Source organism: Dysidea avara, chromosome 2 (assembly GCF_963678975.1).
Source record: "Dysidea avara chromosome 2, odDysAvar1.4, whole genome shotgun sequence".
NCBI lineage: Eukaryota > Metazoa > Porifera > Demospongiae > Dictyoceratida > Dysideidae > Dysidea > Dysidea avara.
Genome location: NC_089273.1, coordinates 37,874,582 through 37,901,788, shown reverse-complemented (window position 1 = coordinate 37,901,788; position 27,207 = coordinate 37,874,582). Strand labels below are relative to the sequence as shown.

Here is a 27,207-nt window from a genome sequence, read left to right as displayed (position 1 = left end):
AGGCACTTATGTGTACGTACCATGTACATTAGCACAAAAACCCTGTCGGGTGTTTGCTAATCAATAAATGTGACCGGATCTTGGAAAACCTACCTTTTGGGCACAAGCAAACTTTTTGGGAAAACTAAAATGAAAATTTCAACACTTTTTTAAATTAATTTTTTTCATATTTGGATAAAACAACTATTAAACCTTCTTGCTTTGAAGTTTCACACCCATAGCTTCTTTTTCCTAGGAGATATGGATGATTATATCAGACCATGTAGTAATTTCACATGCGTTGGATAACAAATAACTTACAAATTAGGTGATTTGTTCAGTTGCTGGAATGGCAAAAACTTAGTCTTAGACAGTGATACATGGCATTTAATTGCAGAAAAGTACCAAGAATACTTCATTAATCTATCAGAAATGTCTTTTAAAGTATTTTAGATGGTAAGAATGGAATTATTGGTAAACAGAGTGATTTGTCACCATTAGTCACCCTGTCACCCTTAATCACTCACAGAATTCAATACATTACCATTAAAGTTAGTTTGTAATGTACAAGACAGAAAATTGGCTATATCTCAGGAATGCTTAAAGATATTAAGCTGAAATTTTAACACAAGATAGATAAGCACCCAGTACCTCATTTAAGCTATAAAACATAAAATTGACTAATGTGCCAAAAAGGTAGGTTTCCAAGATCAGGTGACAAATAAAATAAATAGATTTTATGGGATTTTGACATATGCACTGATCGCTTGATTTCTGCTCATCACGCTGACATTTTTGTTGTAATAGTGATTGTCGGAATTTTGATTGATGTGGCTATTCCTGTTGATGTAAATATTGTAAGTAAAGAATCTGAAAAACAGCCAAATATCAAGATCTGTGTATTGAGTTGCAAAGACTTTGGAACTTGAGGACTGCTAAAGTTATTCCTATTGTTATCGGCTGTTTAGGGACCTACACACCAAACCTTCTGAAATTTTTAAAGGAACTCCCTGGTTAGCATCTCATGGCACCATTTATTAAATCTGCCATACTTGGTTCAGCTCACCTGTTAAGGAGGGTTCTGGCGCTCCCAGAGATCAGGTAGTCCTCCAGCAAAAGAGCTTTATCAATTCAGTAACAACTGTGATGTACTAGTAATTGTATACTGTCGTTTTAAATGAAAATAATAATAAGTTACATCTTGTGGAGTCAGATAGCGTTGTTCTTTCACCTGGTGATATGATCCAATCTTTACCCTATAAGTTTTTACAAGTATTTGGATGTCCTCGAGTGAGATTCTTTGGAGACCTTGTCTATTAAAGGATATTGAATCACTTGAAAAAATATAGCGAAGATCCACTAAATTTATTTTATCTAATCATAACTCAGAATACAAATTTAGATTAATCCAGTGTGGTATACTGCCGTTAATGCACACTTACTAAATTGCTGACATCTTATTGTTTATCGAATCCATCGAACATCCATCTGATAAATTCGACATACTTAATTTTAATACTGGTACTACAAGAGCTGCTGGCTCAAAGTTCTACCCCAAGACAGCCCACACCAACGCTGTTATGAATTCATATTTTATCGTCTACCCAGACTGTGGAATTCCCTACCAATAATTGACTTGTTTCAAACTTTAGAAGTGATTAAAGTAAAGCTGAGGAAATTTTTATGGAACCATTTTCTAGCCAATCTTGACAATACTCCTTGCAGATTTAATTACCTGTGCCCATATTATCGATTCTCCAAGACTCCTGCACCAAGCAATCATAGACTAGTTATTTGTAAGTTACTTTAGATAATTGTAATTAGACAGGTAGTTAGTAGAGGTGTACCGATAAGGGTTTTTGGCATGTACCGATATCCGATATTGATGTAACCTTAAGAAGCCGACAACTGATAATCGATCCGATATTTGCATTAATATTTTAAGCAAACAAAAGTGTACATTTACCTACCCTACAACAACATGTGCATGTATTCATTGCTATACGCTGCCTGTGGTGGTGTACAGCTTGGGTTTCTATTGTGCAAACCAGACAATTAGGCACCCACAAACATTTTTAAGTATACTCCCATGAAGCCTTAAAGGGATATTTCTGCATTACTTTGCATTCTAATGGCTTGTGAGAAAGCTGGTACAGCACAGCTGATATGCTCAGGAAAAAAAGCAATCATAAAAATAATGAATTTAGCTACGTAGTTACAAAGATTACAGTTATTGAGTTCCATACAATGTTTGCAGTTCCGCTGAAAAAGAGTCAATATTGTTGCTCTCAATGATGAAAGATGGTAAGTTGTTCCAATCCTTAATTGATCTGGAGAAAAAGCTCTGTTGGTATGAATAGTAGTGTTGTTTTAGTACTGCTAAATCATTTTAGTTTGATTCTAGTTTTAGTACCATTAGTCAGCTGTAGTTTTAGTTAGTTTAGTTCTAGTACCCCTAAATACCTGCAATTTTAGTTGGTTTTAGTTCTAGTACTCTCAGCTAACTATAGTTTTAGTTAGTATTAGTTCTAGTACCCAGCTCTTCTGTAATTTTAGTTAGTATTAGTTGCAGTACCTAATTTTAGTTAGTTTTAGTTAGTGTACTACTAGTATGTGCAGTTTTTATTACAATCTGAATCTGAATCAGTGAAACCAAATTCAACCCTTGCCATACAGAGGCTTTTAATATACCCAGATGCACACTTTCACACATATCTATTGCACAGCAAGAATTTAAATTATATTTGAATGTACATTTTGTTCTTTCGCAAGAATATCTCTCGTTCTAGATTATGGTTTTTTAAACGATTTCTTTTACCTCTGGTAACCTCTCCCCCTGAAGAAAAAATTCTCTCAACAGGAGCTGATGATGCAGGTGTTGCGAGAATTTCACAAGCAGTTAAAGCCAGATCTGGAAACTCATTGTTTTTCTTCTGCCAAAACTCAAAAGAATCGATTTCTTTATCATCTTTACTAACTCTGGATTCTATGCACCGATTCAATTGTTGCTCCTCCAGCGATATTGTGGTTGATATGTTCTCTTGATGGTCCTGTTCATCGTCTTCTTCATCTAGCAGTCTGCTGACTCGATCTAAATGTTTAAAGCGTTTTGCAGGTGGGGGCTGTCCATCTTGATCACCATTTGAAATTAGCAAATTAATTTCTTCATTGTCATTTTCTTGACTTCCTGGTGACGATTGTTCCATTTCTTCAGCGTGTCTATTAATATGCATTAGTTGTAATATGAGCTCTATTGCCTTTTCTAGCTGTTTATCATTCAGTATCTTACGATATGCAGGGTTTACCAAAGTGGTTGCTACATAAACCAGATCAAAATTAGGCATATCAGGATTGGCAGCAAACATAAATCTTCGGTTTAAATCAATAAGCATTCTCCTGGATACTACAGCTACTCCACTGGTTTTGCACATTTCTTCTAAGTGCAGGTTTAGTTCTTTAAGACAGGAATAACCATTGCAATGGTTGTGCTGTTTTCGGCTGAAGTGATGTTAGTGTGGTGAGCAAATGGCTGAAGTAGCTGTTGAATGAATTCTAAATGCTTCCACTGTGTTGCAGTAAGGTTGTCCCAGGCCAGTTCATCAAAAACTGTGGTAAGATGATTTTTAACATTTGATAACCTTGCAATCATTAGAAAGGTGGAGTCCCATCTAGTAGGACAGTCACCAATAAGTTTTTTTTCCTGCAATTCTTATCAATTTCTCTGTAGCTTTACAAGACTTGTTAACTTTCTTGACTATGCTGTGTGCTTTCTGTAATGAATTCCGAAATGAAGGATTAGTTTCAAAAACTTTTACTACCAACTGAAAAGTGTGGATGAAACAGCTTATTCGTTTAAAGCTCATGCCAGTGAAAGCTTCATTGTGTCTAATTTCAGTCTGTTCAAAGTTTGATATTTCAGAGGAAATGGTATTGTCACTATCAAATTCTACATCTGATATGCTGTCCAAGTCTTCACAATCACCTTCATCCTCACTTTCCAGGCTATTATTTACTTCAGAATCTGTGGCAGTACCTAACTCAACATTTTCTTCATTTGTATTCTCACTGTGGTCTAGCAAACGATTTTTGAAGGCTGCAACCATGTTACTACTATTATCTGTTAAAATTCGAAAAATGTGATGTCTTGGCAAGTTCCATTCACGAAGAATATTATCAACTGTATTGGAGATTCTCTCAGCTGTATGAGGGGATGGCAAATTACAAACTGCTAATGTAACTGTGTGACGCTGGTTATCATTGCTTGATAAATAATGAGCTGTTATGCCCAAGAATGATGCTGTCATGCCTGGCTTTGACCAGATATCTGCACAAATGCTTATTTTGGTAGCACCCCCCAAACTTTCAGAAACTTTAGCATTGGAGTTTTGATAAATCTTTTCTATTTCACTTTCCATTTTATTTTGATGAGGCAAACTGTACCGGGGATCCAGCTCTTCAATTAGTCCACGGAATTCACTGTTATCTACTAAAGCTAGTGGTACATTGCTAGCACATATAAATGTTGCTAGACGAAATGTAATGGCCTTATGTTTCCTGCTATAAATATCATATGATTTAGATCCTAAACCACATACTGGCAAGGTGGACTGTTTTAACCTAGAAGAACCTTTTCTTTCTTTTTCTTTTGTCTTTTCAATTTCAGCAGCTTCAAAGCATTTGTACTCATCAGAATGGCTTGTCTTCAAATGCTTCTTCAAGTTTGTAGGATACTGGCCTTTAAATTCTTTACCACAAACTGAACCATCATTAGTTTTTACATCACACACACTTTTGTCATTGATCTTATCATACCTAAAGTAGCTCCATACTCCACTTGACTTTGGTCTTCCACCTCCACTTGCCATTTTATACAAATAACCAAATGCTTTAAATAATTGAGTTTAAATAGCAGAAAGAAAAATGCTTAATCAGCAGAATCAATGGTAACACATTTGTGGTATGTGTATCATTTGCAAGCATCAGCATCTTCAAAGAAAAGTGCTAATAGGAATAATCTTTTAGGCATAGGATTACATGAAACCTTTTAGTTAGTTCCAGTTCTTGAACTCAAAGTTGAAAAGGTTTTGGTTTAGTTTTAGTTTTTTAACCAGAAGTTTAAAGAATTTTAGTTTAGTTATAGTTTTTGAACCAAAATTATTCATAAATTTAGTTTAGTTCTAGTGTACTAAAACTAAAATTAAATAGCTGTACTAAAAGTGTATTTAGTTCTAGTACTTTAGAACCAAAACAACACTAATGAATAGGTGGATGAGTTTGGTAGAATAAAACGATGTGGGTGATATAGTCTGGTGGATCTTGTCATTGAAATAAAATGAGGAGGAATTGACAGTGAATAATCTTGATGTATAATTTTAAAAAGTGCTTGTAATCTGGATATTTTACGTCTCAGCTGAAGGCTTGGCCAAGAAAGATGCTGTAACATAGCTGTGACTGAGCTGAATCTATTGAAATCATTCTTTTATTACAAAGGTACTCTATAACTGCTTCATTTGTAAAGACTGTGGTAAGTTTTCCAGTAACAAACACTAGAATCGCATGTATTTATATGGCTTCTCATAGCGTAGCGCTTGTTGCAGAGTAAACAAAAAGCCAGAGCATAAGGGTCTATGGCCAGAGCCACATGGATAACGTAGAAAACCAATGCATAATCCGTTTATGTACAAACTATTGCTACTGTATAAATATCGGTAGCGATATCGGTCCTCCTGCTGTTCTGTACCGATACCGATATTGGTAAAATATATCATATCGGTGGCCGATATTGTAGCCAATCTGATTATCGGTACACTTCTACTAGTTAGTTAACTACATAGGATGCCAGAGCTGGTGTCTGGTAGACCCTCAGAATTGTATGTTCCTTGCAAGCCAAAGTTTTCTGCATGTGTAGTTGTACCACAATTCTGTGAAGCAATATTATATTATTATTATGGTAAAAACACGTCATGTACAACATGAGAATTTAATTATTCTGAAACTATGCCAGAGTTCATGGGTGTACTGATATAAATCATCTTAGTATGAAATAACACCAATATTACACATAATTTTCAATCATTCTCTGTCAACTAACTCATTGCCATCTGATTGGTTAAAAGCCAATATATGTCCAGTATTCAAGAAAGGTAACCACAGTAGTGTTAGTAATTATCGCCCCATATCTTTGACCTCCATTTGTGCAAAGGTTATGGAACACATTATATATCATTCCATCATCAACCATCTAAACGAAAACAACATAATTAATTGAAAATCAACATGGGTTCAGATCTAATCATTCATGCATAACTCAACTAATTACTCTTACAGAAGACATATCCTTTGCTCTAGACCATCAGAAACAAATAGATATCATCCTATTGGATTTTTCTAAAGCATTCGATACAGTACCACACCAACGCTTAATGACCAAACTAAGATATTATGAAATTAATGGCAGTACTTATAACTGGATCCAAACTTGGCTTACCCAACGTACTCAGTGTGTTGTTTTAAATAGTGAATCCTCTAGTCCAGTGTCGGTAATGTCTGGGGTACCACAAGGCACAGTACTTGGACCTCTAATGTTCTTATTGTATATAAATGACATAACTAAAGACATCAACTCACCACTCCGCCTGTTCGCTGATGATTGCTTGCTTTATAGAGTTATCAATAGTGTAGAAGACATCAACAGACTTCAAGAAGATTTAAATAAACTGTCAGAATGGGCCGATACTTGGCAACTTAAGTTCAATATTAGTAAATGTACAGTTATACGTTGCACGAGATCCTTATCACCACTCACTTACGACTACACACTTCACAGTCACATACTAGATATATCTGATCAACATATGTACCTAGGAGTCTTAATTCATAAATCACTGTCTTGGTCACCTCACATATCAAATGTTGTCAATAAAGCATCTAGAACACTCAATTTCTTAAAACGCAATCTAAACAAATGTTCAAAACAAGTTAAAGAATCAGCTTACCTAACAATGGTGAGACCACAACTAGAGTATGCATCTGCTGTCTGGGATCCCTACCACATTGGAGATATTTCAGAGTTAGAGAAAGTACAACGAAGAGCAGCGCGCTGGGTGTTGAATGACTATGGCAGATTCAGTTCAGTTTCTCTAATGTTGGATCAGCTGAAATGGCCTACATTACAAATTCGTCGGAAATTATCTAGGTTACAAATATTGCATAAGATACACTACCAACAGTTATCACTCTAAATTCCTCATTATTACTTACCAAAAACACGACCAACAAGACAATACCACCATCTTCACTATATTTTACCTACCTCATCCACCACGGCATACCAAAACAGCTATTTCTCAAGAACAATAAACGAGTGGAACATACTACCAACTGACACAATTGAAATTGCAGATACTGATCTATTTACAGCTAGACTCCAATCATATTATTGTACCTAATGTATTTGTCTATGTGATTCCTGAGCACACCAGCAGGGCTGACTGCTCAGTAAACAATAATAATAATAGTATGTGGCAGGAACCCAATAGACGGGTTGCCTTTTTAGGGCGTATCCTTCTGTAACGCGAGCAAACGCGTGTTTCCGTATTACAAATGTTGGTCAAGAAGTCAATAAAAACCCATTATTAGGCGCTGATCACGTGATTTCGAGTGATTGGCTCTCCAGTGCCTCCTGTCTTTCCGCGTCCTGCGAGCTACTAGGCACGCTGTTCGACTGCCTTCACCGACGCACGGTGTTACGAAATGTTGGCCAATGCTTTGTTGTCGCGTGGTTTCTCGCTTGTCGCTTTTTTGCAGGGTTGTAGGAGGCATTAATTGGAAATGCGTCGCTCGTCACGACGTAAAGCTGCTGTGGATGCTGCTGCGGAGGTGAACAACGCTCCAGACAAGCTGTGGTGTTCTTGCCAACAACCAGAGAACATCGTTTTATGATTTCGTGTGATATCCGTAGTGAGGCTTGTAAGATTTGGTACCATGGAGACTGTGTAGGAATTACCAAGGCTCAAGGGAGGCGAACAGTGCGAAATGGTGAGCAATATATCTGTCCAATTTGTTTGCCGTTCTTTTCTGCCACCTCTGAGGTAGCAGAGGAGGGAGTGGAGCCTGTCCCCTCCGTGACGGCCCAGCTGCCTCAGTTTTTAAGTATATCCTCCCCCTCCTTTGAGTGGAATGAAGTTGATGGTGAGTTTTTTGTGCAGGAGATTTCATCCGCATACAATATATTAGTGCACTGTCGCTGTAACCTGTTTGTGGTCCCATTTGGGAGGGTTGGCAAAGCCTTTGTTCAGGAATTGGCCAGATTATTTGCTGCGTATAGGGAAGGGTAGTTCTCTTGAGTGTATTGCTATTAAGGCTGCTATGGTAATGTGTGCTCTTTTACTGCAGAAACCACATCGATCTGCTAAGTCAAAGGATTTTATTGCTTGTTTGGAACGTCGTCTTGATTTGTGGAAGCAAGGCCAGATTGCTGAGTTGCTGAATAAAGGAACAGTTATACAGCAACGTCTTTGTGCACAATCTAAGAACTCTACAGATAACACTGAACACTTGTGCCGTCGATTTGCTAACCACATGTTGCGTGGCAATGTAAAGGCTGCTATCAATCTCATTGATTCCACCGAGCGTTCCGGCGCTCCAATAAAGCTAGATACACCTCTGGACCTTTTTTCTTTTTTTTTAACCCGGGCTTGATGGACTGCCCTTGCCTACCACCCCCAGTACATAAATGGCCTGTGCTGGACAAACCGGGACTTTCTTAGTCCACGGCAAACTGAGACTCTGCCCGAATCAGCTCCACAATTGGGGGAGTCTTAACATAGTGACCGATGGATGAGCGGGCTCCGCGGATGCATTGTATGGAGGACCGCAAGAGAGAAAAAGATAGACAGCACCTTAACCACCCCATGACAACAGAGTAATCATCGCCCTGTTCTATACCATATGCGTATTTTGTACCATACGCGTATGGTACATACCATATGCGTATACGCGTACGGTACAACCATACGCGTATGGTACGGAAAATCGTACCATCTGAGTATAGCTAACCTGGTATGCGTATAACATCAAGCAGAAGGGTTTTGCACTACCGTACCTATTGACTACGCCGGATGGAACTCTGCTTTCATTTCTTTTCGGGGAAGAGGGAGGGGGAGGCGCTAGTCTCGCTTAGCGGTTTCTGTTCAGTGAAGACCGAGATATTCTAATAGAGCAATCGTATTTAGCTATTCTATTCTCTAGAGCTGAGAATTTAGCTTTACTGCGATTAAGATATAATTTGCTTTACTGCATGATGCAAATTAACCACCTTGTTGATATCCCAGCAAATCCATTTCTGACACCCATATCCAATGTACCAGAGGTCATAATATGAGATTTATACAACCAATGACACGGATTGATTCTTATATGTACTCCTTTTTCCCTTCAGCAATTAAAATCTGGAATGATCTACCCCAAAATGTGATTGACTCCAGTATAAGTCTGAAAAGTATAAATCAAAAGAACGGGATTAAATATAATATGTCTTGATTTATACATAGTCATTGGTGCATAATCTATAACAATGTATCTCGTTGTCTGTTTAACATTTCATTTCATCAAAGTATCTGACAGTTCCACTAAATACAATAGTGCCATCACCCATACAATTATGATGGTTTATGTAAGCACCTGCACAGTAAAAAATGCCAAAAAAATTCAGCAGAACTGTTAATTGCTGTTTTAACATTCTAGATGTTTTAACAAAAAGTGACTGTTAGTGTAACGACAATTTTTTACTTTAACAAGGAAATGATGTTACAACAACAAAAATTCCCCATTGTTATTTTAATAAATGAAGTGTTTGCTGTTTTTTGCAGCAGGGATAATAAGTTCTTTGTTAAAATGAAAAATCCTTTTTTACAGTGTGTATATTATTTTCTTGATGTCTTCTGACTTTTGTACATATTGATTTATTGGCTCATCCAGCTGTCTACTGCCTTATTTGTCATGGATTTTCATCTCACATTTTTATAATAGATGACTTCATTTCTCCATAGTGGAAATGCTATTGATTTGAAAATACACAAGCTGGCATACTATACGTTCTTTAGAATAGTTGAGTTACAATGACCAGATTTGTGAAAAGGTACCTTTTCCACACATTTTACATACCATCAAACAAAATGGTGTAACACTTAACTCCTTACACTGATAAACTTGCTCTTAGTATCAAAATGCTGCTAGATACTATAGTAGCTACTGTACACTCATGGATAATTATAAGGTATATGTTTAAAAACTTATAAAACCCTGAAGTTCATGGGTTAAATTTTGTGTGTGGAAAGGTACATTTTCGCAAATCCGGTCACAAATTATCTAGCTGTTGCATAGCAACTGCACACACTGACAACATAATTATGGTAAATTTTATTTTTTGTTTCTTCTTCCACACATGCAGTACATTTTGGCTGCAATTGCTACACATATGTTGCTTCCTATTGGATTCGTGGTCCATTGTTTAATTGATATAATGAAAATTCAAAAACTAGGCCATTATTACATAATGCTATGTAGAGTTAATGATGTAATGTAATGATGTGACATGATGTAATATAATGTAATTTATGCATATATACCTGTAATATTAATATTGTGTACTGTAGTTGTAAGAGTTAGTTGTTATTGTGTACTTTCAGTTATTGATTAATAATATTATATATGGTGGTCTGTTTTGCCTATAAATGGTCTGCCCAAGAGCCTATGTTTCCCTACAATTAGAACAATACCCACACATGTGTGTTTACAAATACTCCTGAAGATAGTCAAAGATTAGTACAATAATTAAAGACTATAGAGCGATATTACCCAAAAAACTCTACTATAGGAGCTTCTCTATACTTGTATATATGAACTTTGTAAAAATGTGTTTGGGTTTAAAGGTACCCAATTATCCTTTCAACATAAAACAAGAGCAGCATGCTCCTTGCCTTACTCAGAAACTGAAATTTGAAGTTTGATCTTCTAAAGCATTATTTAGGACAAAAGACATTGATTTCTGTTAGGCTTAGAATTGTGCCAGCATATTGGTATTCACGATTTTTCAATGAATATAACAGGAATGCATGGTGATATAAACACTAAGCCTGAAGTAGAGGTAGCATTGTAGCTAAATATAAACATAAGATTTTGATATAATTATCCATATAAATACACATTAAAATACTGCGTTCTGATTGGTTAAAACACAGCAACCATATTAAATAATTTACATCCATTGGCAAATCAAACCAATTTTTTCAGGGCATATATATATGCATATTATTTCATTAAATATTTTATTTTATTGTTGCTACATATAATCTATTGTTTACCTTTAATTTGTTACTTAAAAATGGATATTTATGCCTGGTGGCACTAAAGGAGTGTTGAGCAGACAATTACAATCAGATGAGCTCAAGAAGTACATTGTAATGATTGCTCAAACAGAGGAAGACCTGGAGAATGTTGATACAATAACATTGAGGGAGGTAGGAAAGAGATATAATAACTGTAGAGAAAGTAATGTTTCAGTTTGCAAATTAATGTAAACCTACATGGCTGTAACTTATAGCAATATTAGACATGCTATACTCTAAGACTGATGTGCATAGCAATTAATTGTGCAATATTTGTTTTAAAACTGCAGTTTGCTGAATCTTTGCTATTGAATGAGGCATGCACATTGCCTAATGAGATGAAGTAGGAAAACATATAACATGACAGAGATTTTATGGTGAGTTTATGAGTTCTAATGAGTAATTCAGTAATGAGTGTATATTATCTAGCATTGTTTAATTGTTATAAGTGTGTTGTATAGCTACTCACTACTTACTGTCATGCTTGCATGTGGATGGGAAGACAATGTGTTTAGCTACTCTTATCTGAATGTACTCTTTACCATCCACATTAATTTTTGCTGTAGGTCCAGTGTGATGAATGTGAGTGGTGCATGGTACTATTTACAGTATGTATAATCAAGAAAAGTACTTAAACAAGAAATTGGATCCTCAAAAGAAGAGTGTACATAGTATATCAAAATGCAAATACAGTGAGGAACATGCATGGCATGTTGCACAACTGATGACACTTACGAAGTTCATTTTTCAAGTTATTAGCTTTGCACAAGCAGTATATGTATAATTCAGTTAGAACCTACTAGCTACCATGCACATTGTAATTGCTCTCCTCGCTTATTTACCTACTTGTGTTGTAAATTGTCATGCAGTTATCCACATTTATAATTGAGTATGAGACCATCTGCATGTTTCTGATAGCTATAAAGTAGCATACATACACAGTACCATGCATTCATGTGAAGTTCTGCAGACAATGTGAGATCATGTACATAAGATTTAGGTACATCAGTGTAGGACTATATAGTGGGAAATGCATGGGCATGGCAAGGATAAAATGCATGTGTGTGCTGATGAATGAATAAATCTACATAGTTACAGCTCAGTAGTAAGCAGATTATTATGTTGTGTTCTAAGTTTACTCAGCTAGAAATGCTTGTAAAGACAGCCCATTGTAGCTAGGTGATGGCAAGGCTAGAAGACACTGAGAAAAGGCATAATACGCATATGGTACGTGCCATACGCGTATGTCCATACCGTACGCATATGGTACGGAAAATCGTACCGTACGCGTATGGTATGTACCATACGCGTACGGTACAAAATACGCATATGGTATAGAACAGCCCCACTTGTTTGAAAGTTGATGAGCCAAGCGTTGATGAGCGTTGGGCTTGGCTCATCAACGCTTGGCTCTTCAACTTTCAAACAAGTGGGGCGATGATTACTCTGTTGTCATGGGGTGGTTAAGGTGCTGTCTATCTTTTTCTCTCTTGCGGTCCTCCATACAATGCATCCGCGGAGCCCGCTCATCCATCGGTCACTATGTTAAGACTCCCCCAATTGTGGAGCTGATTCGGGCAGAGTCTCAGTTTGCCGTGGACTAAGAAAGTCCCGGTTTGCCCAGCACAGGCCATTTATGTGCTGGGGGTGGTAGGCAAGGGCAGTCCATCAAGCCCGGGTTAAAAAAAAAGAAGTTGATGAGCCAAGCCCAACAGAGTAATCATCGCCCCAGACTCTCCTTCTTGGACCGTTTATAATGAACTTTTGAAGAAACATCCTCAGTGTCAGCCTGCTCACCCTGATATCCTCAAGCCATTGTCAAATAATGATGAAAAATTTCATCCAGTGATTTTTGATGCCCTGGATGGGACTGTGATTCGTCGTGCTGCCCTTCGAACTCAGGGCTCTGCAGGCCCATCTGGACTGGATGCCTATGGATGGAGACGCCTTTGTACCTCATTCCAGCGGGCATCTGATGATCTGTGTAACTCTCTGGCACTGGTTGCTCGCCGTTTATGCATCTCCTGTGTTGATCCTGGTGGTATCGATGCTTTGGTGGCATGTCGTCTCATTGCCCTCAACAAATGTCCCGGAGTACGTCCTATTGGAATAGGCGAAGTGGTGAGACGGATCATTGCCAAGGCTGTTTTGCTGATCATTAAGCTGGATATTTTGGAGGCAGCTGGGTCACTTCAGCTGTGTGCGGGGCAGGATGCGGGCTGTGAGGCAGCTGTCCATGCCATGAGATCCATCTATTCTGATCCATCATCAGAAGGGGTGTTGTTAGTGGATGCTTCAAATGCATTCAATTGTCTTAATCGTCAGGTGTCACTCCATAATATGCAGTCATTGTGCCCTCCTCTTGCCAACATTCTCATTAACACTTACCCGAAAGACATCCCCCTGTTCATTGATGGTCGCCATATACTTTCTTCTGAGGGAACCACACAAGGCGATCCTTTAGCCATGGCTATGTACTACATCAGCGTTACACCATTAATTGCCTCACTGCAGGATCCCCATGTGGCACAAGTCTGGTTTGCCGATGATGCGACGGCTGGGGGCACTCTGCGGGGCCTGCATGATTGGTGGTGTAAGCTCAAGGACCTTGGCTTAATGTATGGGTATTTTCCTAATGCTGCGAAGACATGGTTGATTGTTAAACCAGAACCTTTAGATGAAGTGAAACAACAGTTCGCTGGCACGGGAGTGAGCATCACTGTAGAGGGCAAACGTCATCTTGGAGCTGCTCTTGGTTCCCGCGCCTTTACTGAGGCATACATTACTGAGAAAGTCGAGTCATGGTCCCGTTGTGTTCGCCGGATGGTTAATATTGCAAAAACTCACCCTCATGCTGCGTATGCTGCGTTTACGCATGGCTTGTGTAGCAAGTGGACCTATTTTGTGCGTACCATCCCAGCAATCTCCTCCCTTCTCGAACCACTGGAGGACATCATCTTTCTTCAACTTTTGCCCGCACTGACTGGGAGATCTATTAGTGATGTGGAGAGGGCTCTTTTTTCCTTACCTGTTAGACTGGGTGGTCTTGGTATCTGTGATCCCAGATCTCATTCTGATGCTCAGTTTGATTCTTCTGTGAAGATTACCTCTGCGCTTATTGCTTTGATTGTTCAGCAGGAGCTAAAATTTAGCATTGACACCTTGGAGGCCCAACTCTCGGCTAAGTGTGAAGTTGTGCGAATGAAGCATCGAGCGCATGATGAGGTCGCTGCCACTTTGTGTCAATCATTACCAGTTGGTCTGCAGAGGATTGTGGCACTGTCTAGCGAGAAAGGGGCCTCCTCTTGGCTTTCCGCTTTGCCTGTAGAGGAGCATGGTTTTGCTCTGCATAAGGGTGCCTTCCGTGATGCTCTCTGCTTACGCTATGGGTGGCTCCCATCTGGATTGCCAACCCAGTGTGTTTGTGGTCAAGGATTCTCTGTGAACCACTCCATGAACTGCCCTACAGGTGGCTACCCCACCCTTCGGCACAACGAACTTAGGGATTTTACTGCTGCCATCCTGTCAGAAGTCTGTACTGATGTGTGTGTTGAGCCCCCTTTACAGTCTCTCTCTGGTGAAACACTCACATGCGCTACTGCAAATCGTGAGGATGGAGCACGATTGGATGTTTCAGCTGTTGGGTTCTGGGGAAATCACCACCAACGGGCTTTCTTTGATGTTAAGGTGTTTAATCCAACTGCTTCGTCATACCGTGCTACACCAGTGGCTTCATTGTATCGGAGATTTGAAAAGGAGAAACGTAGGAAATATGAGCAGAGGATTAGGGAGGTTGAGATGGGTTCATTTAACCCATTAGCCTTTTCAACGTTTGGTGGAATCAGTGGATGTACCAGCATCTTTTACAAACGTCTAGCCTACTTACTGCCCCTGAAGAGAGAAGTTCCTTACAGCAGCGCGATGTCTTGGCTACGTTGTCGCATCAGCTTCTCGTTGCTCCGCTCAGCGATTGCGTGCCTTAGGGGGGCGCGCTCCCACAGTGGTTGTCCCATCAACCATAGGGCACTTGACCTTGTGCTATCAGAGGGTCGGGTGCCTTCCCCCTAATTATTTAAATTGCTCCCTTCAATCTCAGTCCAATTTTTGTCTAGCACTTCAACATCTAGTGCTAGGGGTGGTGGCAAGGGGTGCTGGTTACCCCGGGAAAAAAATAAAAAATAAAAATAAAAACCCATTGCTAAAACTAGCTTAGCAAACAGTATGGATTCTTTAAAGGTACAAACATTTTAAAACCACTCAGTCTATCATTCTGACTAGTAGCGAAGTCTTAAGAATTTTTCAGTGAGTTTATACATAGCTAGCTTTCCCAAAACCAGAGATTGTGAGGAAATCACTTTCTCTTTCATCCTTAACCTCACGCGCTGGATATGTTTTGGCTCGAACTGATTGCTATAACATACTTTCTGTTCTAAAACCTGGCTAGTACTAACATGCTAAAATTAACTGAAACATCTGTTTCCCCATTGGCCGTAATACATTTTTGACTTAGCAAACTTGGAAAGTATGCGGTAAGGTTATGGTAAAATGACCACGCTTTAAAAGTCAACCAGTCCATAGGACGCTTTTCTGTAGTTTGGAAATCAAAGTTCCATAGAAGATGTTCAAAGATTGGAGATGTTTGGCCAAACACATGGGGATCAATCCAAGGGAACCAATCACAAGTGGCAAAACAACAGCACGCATATTCCACATTCTCTGGATCTCAATTATCAAATCTGTATACCTCTCACGTTTCTCATTAATTTTCTGACTAAGCCTGCTGTCACCAGAGACAGCTACATCAATTTTAAAAAGCAGTATTATGTTGGTGGCTAACACATAAAATGTCAGGCCTTTTATGAGGCAAATGACGATCAGTTTGGATAGTAAAATCCCACAAAAGATTCATGGATAGGTTCTCCAACACAGGGGAGGGATGATGAAGCCACCATTTGTTTACAACGTGAAATTCTCCCTGCTTTGCAAGTTCATAATGAACAATATTTGCAACAATGTCATGCCTCCATTTATAGTGTGTCTGAGCAATCACACTGCAACAGCTCATATCCACTGACTCAAACTGTTGATTACACAAACGACACTATTATTATTATTATTTCAATACATACAGAAGTAAAACAAATAAATAATTCTGGTACATAATTACAACATTGAAACCTAACAAAGGTTTAAAGATGAATGTTTAGTGTTTGACGTAACAAACCAGCAGTTTCCAACAAAACACTTTTCTGTAGAGTACAAGGATATAAATTGATATGTAGTGATTTCAGCCAGTCATCAAACTTAGGACTCACAGCACCAAGAGCACTGATAACAATAGGATTAATTTCAACCCTGACATGCCACAATCTTTGTATTTGCAGTAACAAATCCTGATACTTTTCAACTTTTTCAGCTTCTTTACATGTTACATTATTGTCAAAAGGACATGAAAAATCTACTAAGTAAGCACGTCTTTCCTCTTTTAACACTAAAATTAGATCAGGTCGATTAGCATGGATGGTTCTGTCAGTGGTAATAGTAAAGTCCCACAATAGTTTGACACTCTCAGATTCTTCCACAAATCTAGGATTATGTTTCCACCACTCTTTAACAACTGGGAAGCCAAACTGTGAACAAAGTCACCAATGCAGGCGGAATCCAACTGCATCATGACTCTTCTTGTATGATGTTCCCACCAAAGTTGAACAGCCAGAGACAATGTGAGCAACAGTTTCATTGTTAGTGCAACAGAGACGACATAAAGGGTCAGACCCACCAAGGATGGATGTATTAAAATATTTTGTGTTCAGAGCCTGATCTTGAGCAGCCAAAATTAAACTCTCAGTCTCGATTTTCAAGTCAGAATAAACCAGCCACCCAAAAGAATTGAAACAGTTGATATCTTGTAAATTTCACACATACTTGCCATGTAATGGCTTATCTTGCCAATTCTGGAAATAAATGTGCAATATTAAGATGATCTTTGAATGCATCAGGGGCAATAGACATATCAGCTGGAGTTCTCACGAAACCACTAGACAACACTTCCTTCATCAGTACATCAGTATGATCTTCCAAATAGTAATAAAGTGCAGCAAGCTTAAAACTGACTGTGTCCTCAACACCAAGCAGACCACATCCACCCAAAGTACGCTACACATAAATCCTATCCACATCTGCACGTGCATGGGTGTAGACCACCATTCATTGTGAAAGTCTTCCTAGTTTTGCGATCAAGCACTTGTAATTCATTCTTGGTCCAATCAATGATAGTAGCAGAGTAGCGTAAAACAGTAATAGCAAACTCATTAATTGCTATGATCTTATGCCTTGCATGCAATTGTGAGGATAAGACTTTTCGCAAACGACGGAAATACTCAGCCTGAACTATTTCTTTGGTTTTAGGACAGTTGATTGAATCAGCTTCATAAATACACAAATACTTATAGTATTCCAATGGTGTCATTGCAGTAATAAGGCCATCAGGAAGTGTTATTCCACTAGAGGAACACTGTCTACCACGCTGCATAATCACACTTGCACATTTCTGAAAGCCAAATTGCATTCCCATAGAGGCTGAGAAGTTGTGAGTAATTTGGACAAGAGTTTCCAGTTGTTCTTCTGACTTGGCGAATAGCTTAAGGTCATTCATGTACAGTAAATGGTTAATAACAGGATCTCCTTTAAAGGAGTATCCTAATTTCTCACGTTCAAGCAAAAAACTCAATGTCGCTAGTGCTATACAAAATAGTAAGGGAGAAATGACACCTCCCAGGAATATCCCACTTCTAATTGATACCATACCAATAACTGATGGTCCAGCTTTAAGAACAGTTCTCCAGGTGGCCATTGATTTCTCAAAAAACTTGACAATGGTAGGGGATACCTTGTAAAGGTTTAGCACTGATAGAATCCAGGCATGAGGCACAGAGTCAAAAGCCTTTTTGTAATCTATCCAACACATAGCTAGATTGGTCCTTCGATGGTGACCATCATACATTATCATTTTATCAACCAAAAGATGTTCTTTAGTCCCCCAAACTCCACGCCAGTTTTCCTTTGGTTGGAAGAGAACAAAGAATTGACATTAAAATGTGAGTAAATAGAATTTCCAATAATCCTTGTTAATAGTTTCCAAATATTTGATAAGCAAGTGATTGGCCTATAGTTGCTGACATCAGATTGGCCTTTAGAACGATTCTCGATAAATAGATGAGTGAGTCCTTGAACAAGCCAAGATGGTGGATCATAGAACCATCAAAGGAAGATGAATTGCTGTTAGTTTCTTTAGCCAAAAACCGTGAATTTCATCAAAGCATGGAGCACTCCAATTTTTTATCTGCTTAACAGCACACTGAACATATTTTAGAGTAATAGAAAATTTATGAAAGGGAACTGATTGCTGGCTTTTCAATATCAGTAAACCAAAATGGTTTCTGAAAGAAAGGGATATTAGGGTCCTAGATGCTCTTCCAAAATTGTAAAGCTTTCTCTGGAGGAGGAGAGGGGATGCTATTATCTTCTGAGTTACAAATCTGTCCATAAAATTGAGTATGGTTAGTTTTGAATAGTTTATTCTGATAGTAAAAATTAGAACATTTGGTATATCTAGATAATCGAGATTACATGGCAAGTAGCTTTTGTTTAGATAACTCTAAAGCTTCATCAATGGTATTGTTGGAAGTGATATGGTGTCGTGAAATCAATTGATGTGTAAGCCTACCACAGCCTCTCTTTACAGCTTGTATTTGATTAACATCACATCTTAAAGAAGTGGGGTCTATTCTACGGATTGGAACGGAACGGAATCATGGACTGAACTATGGAATGGAACGCTTTCTCAAAATGAAACCTGCAGCTTATCATAGCTGAAACTTCCCTTACAAGTTATCGATGGGCCTCCAGCTGGTGATTAAAGAAAGCTCCAAGAAAGGTAGAAACAATTAAAGGACTGATTGTGGGTTTTAGTCGGTTGTCATTAGTAACGAAATACTTATTGTGGGATTAGTGGCTCAGTGATGTTTATCTAAGAAGGGCAGTTAATGGATAGCTTATTTTCTCTAAAGCTTACAGTATGTACCTTGTTTATGCTTAGTGTGACTGTAGACTACAGTCTGGGGCCAGCATTTCAATCATAAACTAAAACACCGAATGTTGTATGCTAGCTACTCAGGAAACAAACAGGAAGGCAATGTTGACAAGAAAGAGCCAGCTCAGTCAAAATGTAAGGAATTTTTTGCAGTGTGTGAATGCAAACATTCTGGCAGACAGGGCTGTGTGCCACAAGGATGCTATATTCTGTGAGCATTGCTATAAGTGCATGAATCCATTAACTAAACAGGTGGGATCTATGGTACAGAACAGAATGGAATGATGGACTAAACTATGGAATGGGGAGCTTTCTCAAATTGCGGCAACTCATTGCTGAGACTATCCTCATTACAAGTTATCAGCAGACCTCCAGCGGCAGCATGTGATCAAACATACCCCTATTAAAGGATTGATTGTTAGTTTTCATTAGCAACAAGATTAGCCTTCTCAATGATTGTTTCCCTAGTAGTGCTCTTCAATTCATTTATTACATGATTGTGGGGCTGTTATTGGATATATACAGTATAGTTGATTGGATGATGTCATGCAATTAATTTTTTCTGCTGATATTGATGAGATAGTACAATATTTAGAAGGTTAATCAATTTCATTGGTTTCAGAGCATAATCACAGTAGAATTTCCTGAAATTGTCTTCAGAAACCAGAAAAACACTGGTGTGACAGGAAAAGGCTAGTTGATCATAACTCAATTTTATTTGAACACATAGTACATGGTATCACTTTCAGAAAGTTTAGACCACCAATGTGAAGGTTGATGAGATGCATGGATTCATCACACTTTTGGACATTGATAAGAATCTTTTTCTCATTAAAAGAAAATCATACCATGTTTTAACTGTAAAAATTTTGCCTTATAAACATAAATAATTATGTACTAATAATCTATAATTATTGTGTGCTAATTAATAAAGTATATGTAGTATTTTACAAGTACATGTGAGTTGGATGATACTCTTGTTGGTGTTTCTTACTGACTGAAAACTTCTTTACTATAATCTGTAATCTTTTAGATGGCAGTCAAAGACGAGTGAGCCTAGATTTGGGTTGCAAGACATTAAATATCCAAATTAAAGCAAATTGACTGTCATAATTATTGTACTTTACAAATGAAGATATACTCATAGCGGCAATTATTCAATATGGTGATTATAAAGAAATGATGTGAATTAGAGTGGCAAAGTCTTTGGCTAGGTTACATATATAATTTCACAAAATCACTGATGGAATAAAGGTGGACTGGTATGAGCTGGGTCTTGGATGAAGGTGAAGGTTGGAGACTAAAAGGTGGTAATTTCTTGTCTTGAATATGTTGCTAAGTGGATGTATGCACATCAAATAACTTCACATGTTGTTAACATTTTTTCACCACTATTTTCAAATGAGGATTCTTAGTCCATGCAGCTGGTCCAGTGAGATCACAGGTTCTTGCTACGAAGGGTGCTGTGTACTACAGCAGGTCTATAGATCTGCTGTAGTTGATATTTCAAGGTAGACTCCCAGGGAGCCCACACAAACCACACTGTTGCAGCAAATTACAGTACATGCTAGTTTCATTGTATGGAAAGAACCATGTGAAATGTTACACTCTAGAAATCCTTAGGATCTTGGTCCAAATCAAGGTCTAGTGGCTATGAGCATGGATGCATGAAAGGTTTAAGAGATCTGGTTGATTTTGTTGGTGTTCTCAAGTATTGATTCAAGGCTAACAGTCGAAGACTTGGCAAGCTCTTTATCATACAACAGAAAAATTTCAACTCACTACTGGTTTTAGTCCACAGCAGTGTTAATAAATCCATGAACTTTATTGATTTTCACAGAAAATTGCCTTGTTGTGGCACTCAGTCCGCCAGAATGTTTGCGCTTTGCACACTGCACAAAGTTCCTTACATATTGACTGAGTTCCTTCAGCTGTCTCTTTCTTGTCACCATTGCCTTCCTGTTTGTTTCCTTTGTAGCATACAACATTCAGTGTACTGATTTATGATTGAAATACTGGCCCCAGACTGTAGTCTATAGTCACACTAAGCATAAACAAGGTACATACTGCAAGCTAGAAAATAAGCGATCCATTAACTGCCCTTCTTAGATAAACATCACTGAGACAACTAATCTCACAATAAGTACTTCGTTACTAATGACAACCGACTAAAACCCACAATCAGTCCTTCGATTGTCTCTATCTTTCATATGAGGCGATATATAGGGGGAACAGTAGCAATTAAATACTGAAAAACCCGGTTTTATAGGTTTTTGGGTTTTCACAATTTTGCGGCTAGCTAACTACAGACCTTCTTCTGACATTCGCTTGTCAGTATGTATAGGGAGCTCAGTCAGTGACTCTACTCCATCAACAATACTTCCCATGCACTATGCAATGTAGACTGGACAAATCACGGCCGAACTCGGAGGTAAGTTTTCCTTTTCATATTGAAGAAATATGCCTCAAAGTGATTAAGACCAAAGAGACTACGCAGCTGTAAATTATTTTACCTGTTTAGGCCACTCCAAGAAAATTCATTGTCTCTCATTTCCCGCCCGCATGCAAATTTTCTGCCCGCATGGTGGTTCATTATTTGTGACCAGGCCTGCGATAATAGGGCATGTGGGCACATGATTTTTGCCTACTTTTTCACACTTTCATTACTCATAACATTTTGTACCATTATGCTATGGGATAGAAATTTTCAGGTCTTAGTAAGCATTTAATTGGTATCATGATGCAAGTTACAGAATGGAAAAATACATTTCCAATACTGAGATATGACCTGTAGAGTGATAGGGTGTAGTTTGTGCCCACATGCCCTGTTTTCGCAGGCCCGGTCACATTTCATTATTTGCCCATGCAGTAATTGCATTGCAGTTGCACACAGGCACTGAGAACAACTTGGTGTGTAGAATACTTGTACATCCAACTTCATTACCATCCCATGTGATAGGCTTTTCTTATCTTGGCTGGTAGGCCGCCTCGCGAAGGAAATTTTTACTCGACCCATTCACAGAAAAACTAGCCTCCATGGAAAACATAGGCGAAGTTGTACTCACTTCTATGCATGGCCTGATAGCCCAACAACACTTGAAACCACACTCAAAATCTGGGAGCTCTGCATGGGTGTCTTCCTTGGAGCACTGGAAATTTTGGAAAAATATATAATCAATCACGTGAGATATTAAAATCCGTGTGTCTCTCGAACAAGGGAGCCCGGTTCCAAACCAAGGGTGGTAGTATAGTGATGGGACACTAAGGGTAACAAACTACGATATAGTCGGGGAATTGTTTCTTGTAACTTCATTTTCACGTTGCGGACCCTAACACTGGCATCAGCGTGTTTTTGCTTTGCTTTTTTGTTTTGTTTTGTTAATGCTTTACGGTGACCAGCACTGAAGGTCTGACAGCAACATGTGCTGCAGCCTTTAGAATTCTCCTAACCTAATAAAAATGGCTTTGAGTCTAGCAATTTACCTGAAATTTGTGCAATTATCCCCAAGAATTGATGTTAATAAAGTCAGTTTCTACCCTAGTGTCATTCAATTATGGAACAATTTACCAGCCTGATTATATAAGCTCAGTGTAATCTTTCGATATTTAAACCAGGCGCGTGCTCGCAGCCGGCCGAAGGCCTGGTTTACTGAAATTGTTTCCGGAAAAACGTGTGTGTGTACCTATGTACATTATCAAGAGTTCATAATATATATACTGAGGAGAGTATCCTACTCCCATATACCCCTGTAGAAGGGCGTATTGTAAAGTTATGATGTAACAACAAGGTGTTGTGGTTGGTGACGTAAGCGAAGCCATAAAAATTCTAGAATTGATACGCTGTGACACGCCTTCGAAGCTAAAGTGCAGCCATATTACTTGAAGGACTAGCTAGTAACGCCTATACAGTCGTCTAAACTGGTGAAATATGCTTGTGCTTTAGTGAAAACGGCTAAATGCTCCATAGCTTCGTTCGGTTGCTAGCGACGTTGTTAGGGAACATCTGTCACTGGATTAGCACCTGGCTTACTGAAAGATCTCAACAAGTAGTTTCCTCATCAGACCCAGTCAGGGCCGCCCAGAGAAATTAAGGGGCCCAGGGCAAAGAGTTAAAGTGGGGCCCTTGACACAAGTTGTAAGGTGAAGACCAAAAAAAAAAAAAAAAAAGGTCACAACCTACTGGCAATGACAATAACTACCCATCACCAACCATATCTCCTTATCTATAAGCTTGCTACACTGCTTCTCTGAAGAATACTGTGACTGCTCTATTAGAGTATTTAGATCTGACTGCTCTATTAGAGTATATCGATCTTTTAAACAGGTATTCAGGGGGCCTTTCATGGGGCCTCCTGGGGCCCCTTTCAGGCTGGGGCCCGGGGCAAAATGCCCCAGTTCCCCCCCCCCATGTGGGCGGCCCTGGACCCAGTAATTGTCCAGTCTGGGGTACCCCAAGGAACTGTTCTTGGCCCCTTGATGTTCCTCTTATACATTAATGACATTGCAGATGGTTTAAGTTCACCATTACGATTATTCGCAGATGACTGCCTATTGTATAGAACAATCAACTCGGAAGAGGATGCCATCCAACTGCAGAATGATTTGGACCAACTATCTACCTGGGCAAACAAGTGGCAGCTACGGTTTAATGTAATCATGGTTCTTCCCAAAATGGAATATGCTGCAACTGTATGGGATCCATATTATCAAAATGATATCCAACACTTAGAGAAGGTGCAATGTAGGGCTGCGAGATGGGTGTTAAATGACTTTAGTAGATACAGCTCAGTCACTGATATATGTTACAGCAACTTTCCTGGCCAACTCTCCAAGTACGTCGTAGGATATGTAGACTACAAACACTATTTAAAATCATCAACAATGAATGCCCTCTGTCTATTCCATCATAATACTTAGAAATGGAAAGAACCACCAGACATTACCATCCAAGACGTTACATTCTCCCCACTTCATCCACCAATATATTCCAACAAAGTTTCTTCTACAGAACAATTCGTGAATGGAATGCTCTTCCCCCCAGAACAGTTGATAGTGTTGACATTGACCAATTTACTGATGAAGTCAAACAAATTTATAACATATAATTTATGTATTTAAATCATTGTAACTGTAATTTTTCCTTTTTTTCCTGAGCTAACCAGCACTGGGTGCTGCCTGCTCAGTAATAATTAATAAATAAATAGGGACACGTTCAATCGATATTTTGTTTAGGAAATGACATCATTAGTTTTACAGAGAGAAACAGATGAACTCGGAAACATTACATCGTAACTTTACAATACGCCCTTCTACAGGGGTAAATGGGAGTAGGATACTCTCCTCATGCGGTATATATATTATGAACCCTTGCATGACATTATGTACCAGTGGCGGATCCAGGATGGGGCATTTGGGGCAAATGCCCCCCCCTTCAAGAAATTGCATACAAGATCGATATACTCTAATAGAGCAGTCAATTACTCTAATAAAGCAGTCACAATGTTCATGAGGCAGTGTAGCTTACCTATGAAGCTACAAATAGGATTTTATTTTACATAACAGACGCGATATAGTAGGTAAGGATAACTAGCTATTATTGTTGTGACCTTTTTTTTTTTTTTTTTTTGGTCTTCAACTGGTTTTCAGCAAGTTTTTTTGGTCTTCAACTGTTTTTCAGAAAGGTGCCCCACCTCTTTCGAAACTCTGGATCCGCCACTGTGTACCTATCTATGTTTGTCTGTACGCACCCACGTGAGCAAACCATTAGCTAAGTGGTTAAAGCAGCTTATCCACAACAAGTTAAGGCTAAGCAAAACCTGTAGTTAACTACCGCACTGGTTAGCTTTGGCTTGAAGGTGGTTTCTATTCCGAGTTTTAAAACAGGTCTATAGCGACTATCCACAGGCTTCGAGATTGGCTTTCCTAGTGGGCTGTTCAGGTGTTCTACAACTGAAAAACGTCTCGTAGGCTTCCAGTAGATGCGTATCTCGCCGTTCTAAAAGTGGGCGTGACCCGTACTTACGCGAACGAAAATGAAGAGCAGCTCCGAGGCTTTGCTGCAAGAATTTTCAAAGAATAATACTATAGATAGACTATAAAACAGTTGAAAAGATACTTCTGTGCGTAATGTGTCGGTTAGAGCGGTTTATTACAATTATGCTTCCTTAGCAACACATAGAAACATATTTCGGAAAATTCTTGTATTTCATGAATTACGAAATACTAAATTACAATGAAGTGTATGCGTAACTGTCTTTTACAGTATGTAAAATTACAGAACAAAAACCTTATATAATAGTATAGCATTGGTGAATGGTGATTACGTTCAGGTAGAACTACACAGTGGCGCCTGATTTTTAGAAGTAGTACAACATCAACTTGTTTTAAAATGACATATTAGCAAAAAAGACTTTATTTAAATTTTAACTTTAGTATGGCTTGCAATGTGCAATTAATTCTAATTAATACTCACTATAACAATCAATAGACGATATGCACAACTTGTTTGACCGTAAATATTCTAATGAACACGTGATTTTTTATTGCGTCACGACGGTGAATGAACGTATTGTGGGCTATGGCAAAAAGTACGGGTCGCTTCAATAAGTAGACAGTAGACCTGTTGGGAACGCTTCCTTCAGACAGATGTATCCTACTACCTGGAAAGGAAGGTTTGGTGGGTAGGAAGCTCTATGTCGTAACTCTAGTGGCGAGTTTTTGTCCGAGCCGCATTTGCTACCCGCACTTTTATATGGGCTCACGAGACTCATTCACCGTCAACTTTGGCGCCGCTGGAATCTAATTGATCATTTTTCATTCGAATAATAACTTGTGCATATCCTCTATTGTGGTGGTGCCATGTGATGGCACGCAGGGGGCGTACAAAAGGGGTTTCCAGGACTAGTCTGGCGCGGCCGCCCTTCGCATAAAGAGGAAGGGTCTGGTCACTCTAGCATAGCCCATTTGTAGAAGTGGAATGTAATTATAAACTGCTTTACGATGAATCACGTCACAATACGTGACCGGATAGAGAAATGGCGCGGGAAACTGTGAAGATATTTTGTGCTGGTTGTGGCGAGAATATCACAGCTTTAAGAGTGGATCACACCTTGGACAAAACTATACCTTCGTGGCACTATCTTTCTGATGAAGAATTCTAACAAACGGAAACAAAAAACCAGCTTTGCAGTGCTCCATGGTAATGTTCTTTGTGACCACTTACTGAACCGCTCTATAAAACCATCAAAACAAAACCCCAAAAACCAGCCTTGCAGTGCTCCAGAAACGTTCTTTGTGACTTACTACCAGAACATGATAAACCATTTGCCAAAACCCACCGCATACAACATAGCTACACAACGAGTACACAAATATCATATCAGCAGTCACTGGCTATATACACATAAATAAACCGCCATGTTGCCTCACGCGCTTAACTTACTTCACTATCATTCTTTAGACAGAGCCACCCGATGCAACTCATCATGTAAAACCTTCAAAACCAGGTTTTTCCATTCTTAAAATATACATATATCCCCCTTTATATCGCCATATCTATCTCAACCACAGGTTCAGGATGGTGTTGCAACCAATAATTGGACCTCGAAAAGCTACAGGAGCCACACAGACTACAATAAATGGCAGATGCGACAGCATTTTGCCTGTCCAGGTAAACAGTCTGTGCCATCATTGAACATCCAGCAACTATGTGCTCGAAACTCTCTGCAAACTGTCCACACATCCTGCAGT

General features: G+C 38.9%; 1 protein-coding gene and 1 long non-coding RNA gene across 13 annotated transcripts in view; one reads left to right on the top strand and one right to left on the bottom strand.

Moving 5' to 3' along the window:
* The window catches only part of LOC136247269 (uncharacterized), a 286,965-nt gene that overhangs the window by 3,481 nt on the left and 256,277 nt on the right, over positions 1-27,207 (top strand). The window lies entirely within an intron of this gene.
* The window catches only part of LOC136247257 (uncharacterized), a 237,281-nt gene that overhangs the window by 202,563 nt on the left and 7,511 nt on the right, over positions 1-27,207 (bottom strand). Inside the window, exons 2-7 of one of the 12 annotated variants that reach the window (XR_010697262.1) lie at positions 6,975-9,471; positions 6,840-6,922; positions 6,607-6,790; positions 6,467-6,557; positions 6,305-6,410; positions 5,902-6,220 (exon numbers count right to left, since the gene is read on the bottom strand). The exons of 1 other annotated variant lie outside the window; for it this stretch is intronic. The gene's annotated coding sequence lies outside the window, so the exon portion shown is untranslated. Of the gene's footprint in view, positions 1-5,900; positions 6,221-6,304; positions 6,411-6,466; positions 6,558-6,606; positions 9,472-27,207 lie in introns of those variants that run through there. 10 more of the 12 variants (XR_010697258.1, XR_010697261.1, XR_010697260.1 and 7 more) reach the window with 10 other exon arrangements.